The following is a 14141-nucleotide window of genomic DNA, read 5'->3' on the forward strand; positions in this document are numbered from 1 at the left end:
TACATTGCTCTTGTAGTTAATAAATACATATAGTTAACCTACTTAATACTAGGAAGACTTCATTAAGACCTACCAAATGGTATCCAATACCGTACAACACTTATAATACCTTATCATACTTTTCAGAAACCTATCAAGGTGCTTTGTGTACCTTAAAGTGCTTTGAACTTTGAAGCATGGTGCTTGTTATGGAGACAAACTCCTTTCTACTAAAAGGAATCCATTTTAACACAGTTTTTATAACTGGATTCATTGTTGCCTGTAAATCAAGAATGGGCCCAGCACAGCAGAATGGTGTTGTCTAAAAGACAAATTATTTAAATTAATAAGTACTCAAATTCTAAAATTGAAAACCCCCAAAGTATCCTTAATCATAGCGTGTTAGTAAAAATGATACTGGATACATTTGCAAACTGTTCTTTTGGATATACCATGAAGAAATCTGATTGCCGTTGCTATGTTTGTGGTTGCATAGCAGATCAGAGTTCTACATATTCTGGCATTTTTCTGAATCAGTTGTTATCTGCTAAATGAACAAAATAAGTTGAACTTTGATATAATTTCAATCCTTGGCAAATGTATAATTTTAAGGAATATGTGTTCTTAAATAGTTCTGCTGTCAGATTTGCTAAAGGACTTGAAAAATGACTGTGAGCAGAGACAGTTCCTTTTAAAGAGTCTGGATTTATACCCTGTAACTGCATCAGGATCAAGTTCTGACTGACAATTAAATTCATTTCAGTTGAAGGCCATGCCAATCCAAGTATAATCTCAAGTTAGACTCCAGAACACCGTTCCCATTCATTCCATCAAGGAAATCTCAACTGGAGAGATGGACACTACAACTGACTCATTTTGAAAAGGAATCCTTTAACAGACACTCAGCCCCATATTTACACATTCAAGGACCTGAAAACTCTTTCGGATTTTTCCCAAATTGTTGAAATAATGGGCCCTGAACATTTAGCAGTTGGACCAACACCTGTGCCAATTGGCCAACTGCTGAATTGGCAGGTTTTGCACCCTACAAAATGGAGCAACATATACCCAGTCTCTACTGTGCTGCCCTCCCTATCAAACAGCTTTCCTCACTTACTGTTCCAGGTCACAAGAAGCTTATCAGCAGCTATGAGACTGTTTCCTAGTTTAGATTAATGCCTTCAGGAGTGGGGATGACAAAAATAAATCTTACCTCAGGGTTAAGCCTGTTTCAATTATTTTTGTTGCGAACCATATATCGGAATGTCACTTCACACAATGGGTCATTGGATTGTCTAACATGGAAATTATAGCTTTCTATGGAAGAGTTCATGGCCTTTGAGGGGATGCATTGTGAAAACAATTCTTTTGACCTATGGATAAGCTTTTCCACTCATCTGACAGGCCACAAGATGTTGGTGGAATTTAATGTTGGTGACAAGAGTCTCGCCTGTCTGCTGGAGAGCCAGCAGGAGCCCTGTTGTGGAAGGCCCACAGGAATTAAGTACCCATCAGGCACTTACTGACCTACATTGGGCCTTCCCTGGGATTTAGCACACCAGGGACAGAAATCCTACTCACTGGACTAGTATTCCAAAGACCTAGGGTAATGCTCTGGGGACCCGGGTTTGAATCCCACTACGGCAAATGGTGGAATTTGGATTCAATGAAAATCTGGAATTATAAGTCTGAAGATAATCAGAAAACCATTGTCAATTGTCATAAAAACCCATCTGGTTCACCAATGTCCTTCAGGGAAGGAAAGTTGCTGTCCTTACCTGGTCTGGCCTACATGTGACTCCAGACCCACAGCAATGTGGTTGATTCTTGACTGCCTCCTGAACAAGGGCAACTAAGAATGGGCAATAAATGCCAGCCTAGCCAGCGACGCCCACATCCCATGAGCAAATTTTAAAAATAGCTACCGGCCAGTCAGAGACCAGCAGGTCTCCATTGCCCATCAGCTGCTGCCGGTAATGCATCCACCAGAGGCCCAAGATTTACAAAGGACCCATTCCACAGGTGAGTGAGGTTGGGATGAGTTGGCACTGCCTAGGGGCCCAGAAGGAAAAAACAGTTCAGACAAGTACTCTTGCTTCCCAGTTTTTACTGTTTTTTTCATTCTGGGGGGGAGGTGGGGGAGGCGGAGGGGGTCAGAAGGAAGGGTGGGCTTATCTCTCAGTGGGCACCCACCTTCCCAATGCCAGGTCCCTCAATCAGGTACTGAAAGCCTTTGAACAAGGGACACCCCACCCCAAGCAACCCCAGCAAGGTTTGCTTTACTGGCTCCCCATGTGGCAACTCCTCCACCCGTCGCTGATTGAATAAAGCAAAAATGGAATGAGGCCCCTAAGTGGGCATTAATTTCCCACTTAAGGGCCTTAATTAGTGTCCGTCTAGGAAGGGTCCATGGTTCTTCTTGTCTTGGATTTAATCGGGCAGATGTGGGATGGCAGCTGGTTCCACACCCCACACCCTCCAAACTCCAAAGGGGCATTAAATTCTGCCTGTGGCATCCCACACATTGTCATAAAGCTATTAATGTATATAATATTTTGGAAAATATTTTTCTTTTAAAATAGAGGTTTAGCCTGCGGATGTGTCTTATTTGGATTAAAGCCAGTTAGTCTGGGTGCTTTGATGGATAATAGTTTTGATATGTAAGAGAGATAGCGTGCATTTGCATTTTTTGAATAGAGCATTCAGGAAGTGTGGTGAAAACACATCTTTCTAGCAGATACCAAGTTACTATGTTACTAATAAAATTTGTACTATGAAAGGGGTTTTATTGTTAGAGAGGTTTAGTTCAGAGGTTGTAGATACAATGAGTCTTAACATTCAATGGGGCTTCCTAGATGGACAATGACAAGCTATCATTGATTGTCATTATAAAACATCTGGTTCACTAATGCCATTGAGGGAATGAAAACTGCTATCCTTACGTGGTCTAGGGCTGTTTCTGAAATGGCCTAGCAAGCTACTCAGTTGTACCAAACCACTGCAGAAAAAACAAACCAGATAAGCTGCAATGCTTCAAAAAGATGTCTTATCACCTTCTCACAGGCAATTAGGAGTGGGCAACAAATGCTGGCCTAGCCTGCGACACTTACATCCCATGAAAGAATAAAAAAATGTGAGGACCCTTTGGAAATGGCCATCTCCCAACATGTAGCAGTCATGGTATGTGGATGGGTCAAGGAAGTGGTGATAGAAATGTGGGTAAAGATGGAATTTTCATTCAGGTCATCTGTCCATGAGTTGCCTGCAGTAGGAGTGCTGCACTGTTGAATGAAATGTTAATATGTGTGCTTGGGTGAATGCAAAAGATCCCACTGCACAATTTTGAAGAAAAGCAGGGAAGTTATCCCCAGTGTCCAGGCCAATATATATCCCTCAATCACAAAAACAGACCATTTGGTCATTATTACTGTTCATGGGGGTTTGCTGGGTGCTGCAGTGTTCAATTGTTTTGCATTTTTCTTTAATTGCTCTATGTTTGATTATGTGAGTCTGTTTACAATTGATGTTCACAGAGCTTGATTAGTTAAAAGCAAAAAACTGCAGATGCTGGAAATCCAAAACATAAACAAAAATACCTGGAAAAACTCAGCAGGTCTGACAGCATCTGCGGAGAGGAACACAGTTAACGTTTCGAGTCCGAATGACCCTTCAACAGAACTAAGTAAAAATAGAAGAGAGGTGAAATATAAGCTGGTTTAAGGGGGGGTGGGACAAGTAGAGCTGGATAGAGGGCCAGTGATAGGTGGAGATAACCAAAAGATGTCACAGACAAAAGAACAAAGAGGTGTTGAAGGTGGTGATATTATCTAAGGAATGTGCTAATTAAGGGTAGAAAGCAGGACAAGCAAGGTACAGATAGCCCTAGTGGGGGTGGGGTGGGGGGAAGGGATCAAAATAGGCTAAAAGGTAGAGATAAAACAATGGATGGAAATACATTTAAAAATATTGGAAATAGATGGGAAAAGAAAAATCTATATAAATTATTGGAAAAAAAAGGGGGGATCGGAAAGGGGGTGGGGATGGAGGAGAGAGTTCATGATCTAAAGTTGTTGAACTCAATATTCAGTCCGGAAGGCTGTAAAGTGCCTAGTCGGAAGATGAGGTGCTGTTCCTCCAGTTTGCGCTGAGCTTCACTGGAACAATGCAGCAGGCCAAGGATGGACATGTGGGCATGAGAGCAGGGTGGAGTGTTGAAATGGCAAGTGACAGGGAGGTCTAGGTCATGCTTGCGGACAGACCGAAGGTGTTCCGCAAAGCGGTCACACAGTCTGCGTTTGGTCTCTCCAATGTAGAGGAAGCCGCATTGGGAGCAACGAATGCAGTAGACTAAATTGAGGGAAGTGCAAGTGAAATGCTGCTTTAAACCTGGGTGTGGACTCAGGGAAAAGTAAACAAACTATAAAAGTTGCTGGAAGCAAAGAACTGCAGCATGGAGTAGTCATTTTAAAGCACAGTGAATAAAACTTGTTACACATTTATAAGATGGCATTGTCATCTCTGCATAACTCTGGGATATAAAATTTACAACATGTGCAAATTGGCTGTTGTATTTCCTACATTACAAAAGTGAGTACTTTTTAAAAGTACTTCTTTGGCTGTAAAGAGCTTTGAGATATCCGGTGGTTGTGAAAAGTCAACTATAAATGCAAGTCTTTCTTTCTTTTAGGAATGGACCCAGAACAGCATACCTGTAGTCCCTGAAGGCCAATGCTCAAGGAAGCTGTAATTCTCTAGGAAAGCTGCCACAAAGTTAGGTCATCCCCTGCAAAGACCACCACAGCCAAGTGCCTCAGCCAGCACAGAATTGCCTGATTCATCTTTAAAAAGGCTCTCCACTCAGTCTGTGTGGCTTTGGGTGCATTAGAGTGCTTAAGTTGGAGTTTGGTGAGTGAGGGAGTTTGGTGAAGTAGAGAAGAAAGTGCTCCTTTCTCTACATTTTTCATCCTCCAGTAGTTGGCTCTTACGTTGCAATGGAGGAAGAAGCTGATTAGTGAGTAACCGGTAAGCTATTCTACTTATTCTAATTGTAATAACCAGTAATAAAAAGTTACAGTATGGCAGGTCATCTCGGCTGAGTGAAATGTACATCCTGCGGTATGTGGGAAGTCATGGATGCACCACGTGTCTTAAACGAACACATCTACAGGAAGTGTCACGGGCTGCAGAAGCTTGAGCTCCAGATTATGCAACCCCAGCGGCGGCTGGAGTCACTGTTGAACATCCTCAAGGCAGGGAACTACGTAGATAGCATGTTTAGGGAGGTGCTTGAACCGCGGGTTAAGAGCATGCAGGCAGAGGGGGAATGGGTGACCATCAGGCAGTCTAAGAGATCCAGGCAGGTAGTGCAGGAATCCCCTGAGTCTATCTTGCTTGCTAATCGGATTTCCATTTTGGATACTAGTGAGGGTGATAGTTCCTCAGGGGAGTGTTGCCAGGCCCAGGCCTGTGGGCACCATAGGTGTCTCAGCCTCACAGGAAGAAGAGTTGGAGAGCAATAGTGATAGGGGATTCAATATTCAGGAGATCAGACAGGTGTTTCTGCAGCAGTAAACATGCCTCCAGGATGATGTGCTGCCTCCCTGGTGCCAGGATCAAGGATAGAGCAGCTGCAGGGCATCGTTCTGGGGGAGGGTGAACAGCTAGAAGTTGCGGTCCACATTGGTAGCAATGAAATAGGTAGGAAGAGGGATGAGGCAGGTTTTAGGGAGATAGGAAGGAAATTAAAAAGCGGGACCTCAAGAGCAGTGGTCTCAGAATTATTCCCAGTGTCACGTGCTATTGAGGATAGGAATAGGAGGATTGAGCGATTGAACATGTGGCTGGAGCGTATCAGATTTCTGAGGCATTGGGACTGGTTCTAGGATAGGTGGGACCTGTACAAGCTGGACTGGTTACGCCTTAACAGGACCAGGACTAATATCCTTGCAGGGAGACTTGCTAGTGCTGTTGAGTAGGGTTTAAACTAGCTTGTCAGGGAAGTGGGAACATAATGGTTTGGTCAAATTGGAAGGAAATGAAGCTGGTAAAGGGAAGCAATAAAGGAGCAAGTGAAATTAGAAGGCAGGCAAAATGAAAGCAAGCATCAACTAAACCTAAGATGCTGAATAATGTCAAAAAGACTAAGTCAAGGGCAGTCTACCTGAATTCTCACAACATTCACAACAAGGTAGATGATTTAAAGGCTCAAATAGAGGTAACTGGGTATGATCTAATTGCCATTACAGAAGCATAGACGCAGGGTGACCAAGACTGGGAGCTGAATATTCAAGGATATTCAACATTTAGAAAGGACAGGCAATAACCTGCTCACTGACGCCCAGTTGGGTTCCGCCAGGGCCGCTCAGCTCCTGACCTCAATATAGCCTTGGTTCAAACGTGGACAAAAGAGCCGCACACCAAGGTGAGGTGAGAGTGTCTGTCCTTGACATCAAGGCCGGATTTGACCAAGTGTGGCATCAAGGAGCCCGAGAACAACTGGAGCCAATGGGAATCAGGGGAAAACTCTTCGCTGGTTGGAGTCATACCTAGCACAAAGGAAGATGGTTGTGGTTGTTGGGGGTCAATCACCTCAGCTCCGGGACATCACTGCAGGAGTTCCTCAGGGTAGTGTCCTAGGCTCAACCATCTTCAGCTACTTCATCAATGGCCTTCCTTCCATCAAAAGGTCAGAAGTGGGGATGTTTGCTGATGATTGCACAATGTTCAGCACTTTTTGCAACTTCTCAGATACTGAAGCAGTCCATGTCCAAATGCAGCAAGACCTGGACAATATCCAGGCTTGGGCTGACAAGTGGCAAATAACATTCGCACCACACAAGTGTCAGGCAATGACCATCTCCAGCAAGACAGAATCCAACCATCATCCCTTGATGTTCAATGCCATTACCGTCACTGAATACCCCACTATCAACACCCTAGGGAACTGGACTAGCCATATAAACACTGTGGCTACAAGAGCAGGTCAGAGGCTAGGAATCCTGTGATGAGTAACTCACCTCCTGACTCCCCAAAGCCTGTCCACCATCTACAAGGCACAAGTCAGGAGTGTGATGGAATACTCCCCACTTGCCTGGGTGAGTGCAGCTTGCACAACATTCTAGAAGCTTGACACCATCCAGGATAAAGATGCCCACTTGATTGGCACCATATCCACAAACATTCACTCCCTCCCCCATAGTAGTAGCAGTGTGTACCATGTACAAGATGCTCTGCAGGAACTCACCAAGGCTCCTTTGGCAGCACCTTCTAAACTCACAACCACTACCATCTAGAAGGACAAGGGCAGCAGATAGATAGGAACACCACCACCTGGAAGTTCCACTCCAAGTCACTCACCATCCTGACTTGGAAATATATCGCCATTCCTTCACTGTCGCTAAGAATCCTGGAACTCCCTCCTGAACAGAACTGTGGGTGTAACTATACCACATGGACTGCAGCAGTTCAAGGAGGCAGCTCACCACCACCTTCTCAAGTGCAACTAGAGATGGGCAATAAATGCTGGCCCAGCCAGCGACCCCCACATCCTGTAAATGATTAAAAAAAAGGAAAAGGACGTTGTTTTGCACTAATAATAAGGGATAGGGTCAGTACATTAGTAAGGGAAGATCTCAGGTCGGAAGAACAAAATGTGGAATCTGTTTGGGTGGAGCTAAGAAACAGCAAGGACAACAAACATTGGTAGGAGTTGTTTGTAGGCCACCAAACAGTAGTGGTAATATGGGGCATGGTATTAATCAGGGGATTAGGGAAGCATGTAGCATGGGTAATAAAGTAATCATGGGTGACTTCAATCTGCATATAGACTGGGTAAACCTAACGAGCACTAACACTGTAGAGGATGAGTTTGTTGAGTGTGTTAGGGATGGTTTTCTAGAGCAGTATGTTGAGGAACTGACTAGAGAACAGGCTATTTTAGATCCAGCATTATGTAATGAGGAAGGACTAATTAATAATTTTGTTGTAAAAGAATCTTTATAGATGAGTGACCGCAATGTGATAGAATTTTACACTGGCCAGAATCTTCAGGTCAGCGAGCGGGGGCGGGGCCCACATGCCAACGCGTAAAATGACACGCGGTGATGTCGGGCGTGTGTCACAACATCACCACACATCATTCAGATCTTGAGTTCAGCAGGCCCGCTCCGGAGTTGGCTGCGCACCTGCCGAACTGTCAAAGGCCTATTAAGGCCATTAAATAATTAACTGAACAGCCCCTCCAACCTTAAGATTGGGGGGCAGGCGAAGAGCCCAGGCAGTGTTCACATTTATCATGAAATCTCATCCACGAGGTTTCATAAAAGTTTTTAAAGTTTAAAAAAAATTTTAATAAAATTCATTGACGTGTCCCAGCATGACGCTTCCGGGTGCGTGTCACGCTGGGCGGGTCTTAATTGGCCCGCCCACGTAAAATGGTGGCACGCAGCTGATCACGGGCAGCGATTGGCTGCGCACCCACCCGTGCCCGCTCCCATCCAACCCCCCGATGGGGAGAAAATTCTCCCCATTATGTTTGAAACTGAGATAGTTCACTCTGAAGCCAGGGTATTAAATTTGAACAAAGGAAATTATGAAGGTATGAGGGACAAATTGGTTGAGGTGGATTGGGAAAATACATTGAAAAGTATGACAGTATGTAGGCAATAGACAGTCTTTAAAGAATTATTACATAATTTACAGCAATTATACATTCCTTTAAGGCACAAAAACCCAAAAACAAAAGTCAGTCAACCCTGGCTAACAAAGGAATTTTAGGATTATATAAGATTAAACAAAAAGGCCTGTAAAGTTGCCAGAAGTAGTAGTAAACCTGAAGATTGGGGGATTTTAGAATACAACAAAGGAGGACAAAGAAACTGATAAAAAGGATAATAGAATATAAATGCAAACTAGCAAAAAACATAAAAAAGGACTGTAAAATCTTCTATAGGTACATAAAAAGGAAACGTTTGGGCTAAGACAAAAGTGTGCTCATCACAGGCAACATCAGGAGATTTTATAAAGGGAAATAGAGAAATGGCAGAGGAGCTAAAGGATTACTTTGTGTCTGTCTTCGCTGAGGAAGATACAAGGAACCTCCCAGGATCAGAGATCCAAGTACTAGGGAGAATGAGAAATTGAAGGAAATTTGTATTAGTAACACGATTGTATTGGAGAAATTAATGAGACTGAAGGTTGGTAAGTCCCCGTGACCTGATGATCCACATCCCAGAATGTTGAAAGAGGTTGCTATGGAGATAATGGATTCACTGGTGATCATCTTCCAAAATTCTATAGATTCTGGAATGGCTCCTACTGATTGGAAGGTCTGTTTTCTCTCTCCCTCCATTATTTAAGAAGGGAGGGAGAGAGAAAACAGGGAATGACAGACCTGTTAGCCTTACATCACTAGTAGGGAAAATGCTAGAATTTATTATTAAGGATGTGATAAACTGACACTTGGACAATAATGGTCTGATTGGGCACAGCCAGCATGGATTTATGAATGGGGGGGAAATCATGTTTGACGAACCTGTTGGAGTTTTTTGAGGATGTTACTACAGAATTGATAAAAGGGAGTTAGTGGATGTAATATACTTGGATTTTCAGAAAGCTTTAGATAAAGCCCCCCACAGGAGGTTGGTCAGCAAAGTAAAAGCACATGAGATAGGAGGTAATATACTAGCATGGATTAAGGATTGGTTAACAGGCAGAAAACAGAGGGTAGGAATGTACATCCTGAGAGGAGATGGTAGAGATGTGGTGAAGAGAGAGAAATAATTGTGAGGGCAGCAGCAGGGGCTGACTGTGTGAATGGAAGAGAATTGAATGCAGTAATGCCCCATTGTGATTGGAAGGGAAACACTGAAAGTGGAGGACAAAAGGATTAATGCTGGCGACTAAGGTTGGTTGGTGCAGGTGGAGAATATAAACGATAGTCTTATCTTGCCAGCTTTGGTGAGGTTGTGAAATTTCTTTCTACACTGCAACCAAATTCTTGGGATACTGCTGTTGACATTGACCTGATCAGCCACAACTCTCCATTGTTGTTGGTTAATTTGACAGGACACCTGCCTATCGGAGAGAAAGTCTATCTCCTTCAAGCACCTCCATGAATGTTTCAGAGAGGAGGGGGTGAATACATTATCATATTACCCGTTGTTTTGGTATTTTGCTTGCCAATGACCACCTTTGAAAAGAACACCTTCCCTTTAAGGGCTGGAGTCCACCTTTAAATGGTAGCCAGATTTCCCAACTTTCCCATCGGTGAGCTGCCTATAAAGAACGGCATCAACACTGGCACCTAGCCTGTTGCAATCAAATGAGGGCCAACTATGAAACTTGATTAGGCCATCATTGGGTAGGTGGATCAGACACCCAACCCACTGACTGATATACGCAACATGTGGAAATCAACCCCCCTCCCCAGCCCCCAAGTGAATCAATCAATGTAGAGACAATGAACACAGCAAATTCTGCCTCTCAACTTGACTTGAGCTCAAAAATCAAAGCTGACTCTCCAGTGCTGTACTGAGGGAGTGCTACACAGTCAGAAGTGCCGTCTTTCAGGTGGATGTTAAAATAAGGCTCTGTCTGCTGTCAGGTCGATGTAAAGTGTCCTATGATATTATTTTGAAGAACAGGGGAGTTATCCCCAGTGTTCTGGCCAATATTTAGCCCTTAATCATCACAAAATAATAGATTATCTAGTCATTATCACATTTTCACATTGCTGTTTGTGAGCTTAAAAATTGCTGCATTTCCTACTTTACACATCATGCCATTTGCTGCAAAAAACTTTATTCAGGGCATCCTGTGGTTGCGAAAGGCGCCATATAAATACACATCTTTCTTTTTCCTCCCAATGGAAATGAAGAAGCTGAGATTTGAGCTATAAAAGAGGTGGAGGGGAGGCAGTAACATCTTTATAAAAAGGTTGAAATGTCTCTTTCAACAGTAGTTAATATGTCTTGTACTTCACAAGTTACAGATTCATTTGTAGAGCTCACCAGCTCTACAGCTGCCCAGTCTATTTTCCTCTCTCATCCTGTTATTGAGAGAATCTATGTGGCAACTTGATAAAAAATTTAAATGACCATAAATTATTTTGAAGTTTTTATTGTTTCAATTAAAGGAACATTTATGATTCGGTGTATATCAGAGCAAACACATTATTTGAGATACGGGCACTACTGCTACAATTTGTTCAACACACGCATTGCACAATTAGGAATAAGTTCCACTTTTGAACCCATATTGGACAAATCTGACCTTTTTAGATTAACGCAAACTTCAGATACCACATGTGTCCATTCAAATTAAGTGCAATGTAATTTCAAACTCAGAAATAAATGCTGTTTTGACTGTTGGACTACAGCTTGGAGATAGCGCCCTCTCGTAACAGACTCAAGCTTAATAATGATTAAACAGACATCTATCTGATTGCTGACGATGTTATCATTTGACAAACAGAGCTGCAGTTTCCCTACTTTACAACAGTTACTGCACTTTGAAAAAGTATTTGATTTGCTGCAAAACACCATCCTGATATTGTGAAAGGTGCTATGTAAATACAGGTTCTTTCTTTCTAATTGTTTTTAAGAATCACTGCCATTCCTCACGCCTTTCTGTATGAAGTTGCTGTGTGCAAAATGACTTACAGAACAGCCACTACACTCCAAAGGAATTCATTATAATATGCCTTATTTCAGAAAGATGCAATAAGGCACCATTTAATGGAAATCTTTCTTTCAAATAATATCCCCACATTGTGTGTTCCAAATAGTAGAAAAGCTCATCCAATAGCATTTTAGTGCCAAGAGGGTCCTTCTAATAGAACTTAAATAATAGGAGCAGGTGTAAACCAGATTGTCCTTTGAGCCATTGGCTGATCATGGTTGATCCTTTACATCAACACCTCCTTCCTACTCTGTACCCATATCCAATGATGCTCTTATTACTCAAAAATATATCCCCAGTCAGAGTAGATAGGGAGAAACTTTCCCATTAGTGGAAGGATCGGGAAGCAGGGGGCACAGATCTAAGGTAATTGGCAAAAGAAGGAATGGCGACATGAGGAAAAACTTTTTCACACAGCGAGTGGTTAGGATCTGGAATACAGTGCCTGAAACTGTGGTGGAGGCAGGATCAATTGAGGCATTCAAGAGGGAATTGGATTATTGTCTGAAAAAAAATGTGCAGGGCTATGGAGAGAAGGCAGGGGGGTGGGGTGGTGGCTCTGGGTGAATTCCTCTGTCAGAGAGCCAGCACAAACACAATGGGCTGAATGGTCTTCTTCTGTCCTGTAACCATTCTATGATTCTATGAATGATTCAACAACTGAGCATCCATACCTCTCTGGGATAGAAAATTCCAATGTTTTTTGGATGAAGAAATTTCTCAGTCCTACACAGCCGCACACACCCTCCCCACCTTTATTCTCAGACTATAACCCTGAGTTCTAGGCACCCAGTCACAGGTAACAATCTTCTATCATGTGCCCTGTTAACTCCCTTAAGAAATTTGCATGTTTCAAAGGGATTGCTTCACGTTCTTTAAAACTGCAAAGAATATAAAGCCTTATCTATGTAACCTTTCAAACAAGTAAGGTCCTACTGAGATATGAACTCAGATCACTGGATTCAAAGTCCAGAGTGCTAACCATTACACCAAAGGACCACATTGAGACAAAAAGCCCAATTATTCAATTACTATCTCATAATGAAAGTATCTGATGACATCATTCACAATGAAAGTGAAATTTTATAGAAATGTAAACCTCCTTGGTATCCTTTTTAACCCTTTCACATCTTTTACTTCCTAAAGCATGGTGCCCAGAATTCTCCACAATACTCTAGCTGAGGCCTAACTAACATGACTTCCCAAACAAAAGTTTATATTGTCCTTGATTCTGGTTCCCCACCCCAATTTTAGGCAAAAGCCGAATAATGTGGATGCTGGAAATCTGAAATAAAAACAGAGAATGGTGGAAACACCAACCATCTCGCCATTAATCCCCCTCATTTCACATATAATGGATATGGACTCCACAGATTTGTAGTACTACACGATGCCAAGTTCAACTGTCTTCAAAGGGGCTACTTTGGTGATGACTGAGACAAACCATCCTGGAAGATCAATGGCTGTCCCCTGGGATATTGTTGCCTCAACCTGTATAGCCAAGTCACATGTGACTTTATCCTGCAGGTAAACTGATTTTTTGTATCTTAAAATACACAAGGCACTGATGGAATACACACATTGTTTGAATACCGGTGTGGGTTTGATTAAGAGTAATTTTGTTTCAGCTGAATTTAATTCAGTTAAGTACTTATTCCTTGCAGAGAAATTGGTTATGGGTTAGTGAGCACAATTAAACTAAACTGAGTGGGATCCTGTTCTGAAGTAGACAGTAATTTTTTTATATTCATTCATGGGATGTGGGCATCGCTGGCTGGGCCAGCATTTATTGCCCATTCCCTAGTTGCCCTTGAGAAGGTGGTGGTGAGCTGCCTTCTTGAACCACTGCAGTCCCTGTGGTGTAGGTACAGACACAGTGCTGCTAGGGAGAGAGTTCCAGGATTTTGACCCAGCAACAGTGAAGGAACGGTGATATGTTTCCAGGTCAGGATGGCGTGTGGCTTGGAGGAGAACTTCCAGGTGGTGGTGGTCCCATGTGTCTGCTGCCCTTGTCCTTCTAGATGGTAGTGGTCGTGGGTTTGGAAGGTGCTGTCGAAGGAGCCCTGGTGAATTCCTGCAGTATATCTTGTAGATGGTGCACACTGCTGCTACTGTGTGTCACTGGTGGAGGGAGCGAATGTTTGTGGATGGGATGCCAATCGAGCAGGCTGCTTTGTCCTGGATGGTGTCAAGCTTCTTGAGTGTTGGAGCTGCACTCATCCAGGTAAGTGGAGAGTATTCCATCACACTCCTGATCTGTGCCTTGTAGGTGGTGGACAGACTTTGGGGATTCAGGAGGTGAGTTACTCGCCACATGATTCCTAGCCTCTAACCTGCTCTTGATGCCCCAGTATTTATATGGTTAGCCCAGTTCAGTTTCTAGTTAATGGTAACCCCCAGGATGTTGATAGTGGGAGATTCAGCGATGGTAAAGCCATTGAATGTCAAGGGGCGACAATTATATTCTCTCTTGTTGGAGATGG

The 14141-nt window shown here is 43.0% G+C and overlaps 1 non-coding gene across 1 annotated transcript; it reads right to left on the minus strand.

Moving 5' to 3' along the window:
* Window positions 1-12585: 12585 nt before the first annotated feature.
* On the minus strand, window positions 12586-12657 carry trnaq-uug (transfer RNA glutamine (anticodon UUG)). Its single transcript has one exon. It is a non-coding gene; the product is annotated as a tRNA-Gln (tRNA).
* Window positions 12658-14141: the final 1484 nt, after the last annotated feature.

The sequence above is a fragment of the Cetorhinus maximus genome, chromosome 25 (genome assembly GCF_964194155.1).
Source record: "Cetorhinus maximus chromosome 25, sCetMax3.hap1.1, whole genome shotgun sequence".
In the NCBI taxonomy this organism is placed as follows: Eukaryota; Metazoa; Chordata; class Chondrichthyes; order Lamniformes; family Cetorhinidae; genus Cetorhinus; species Cetorhinus maximus.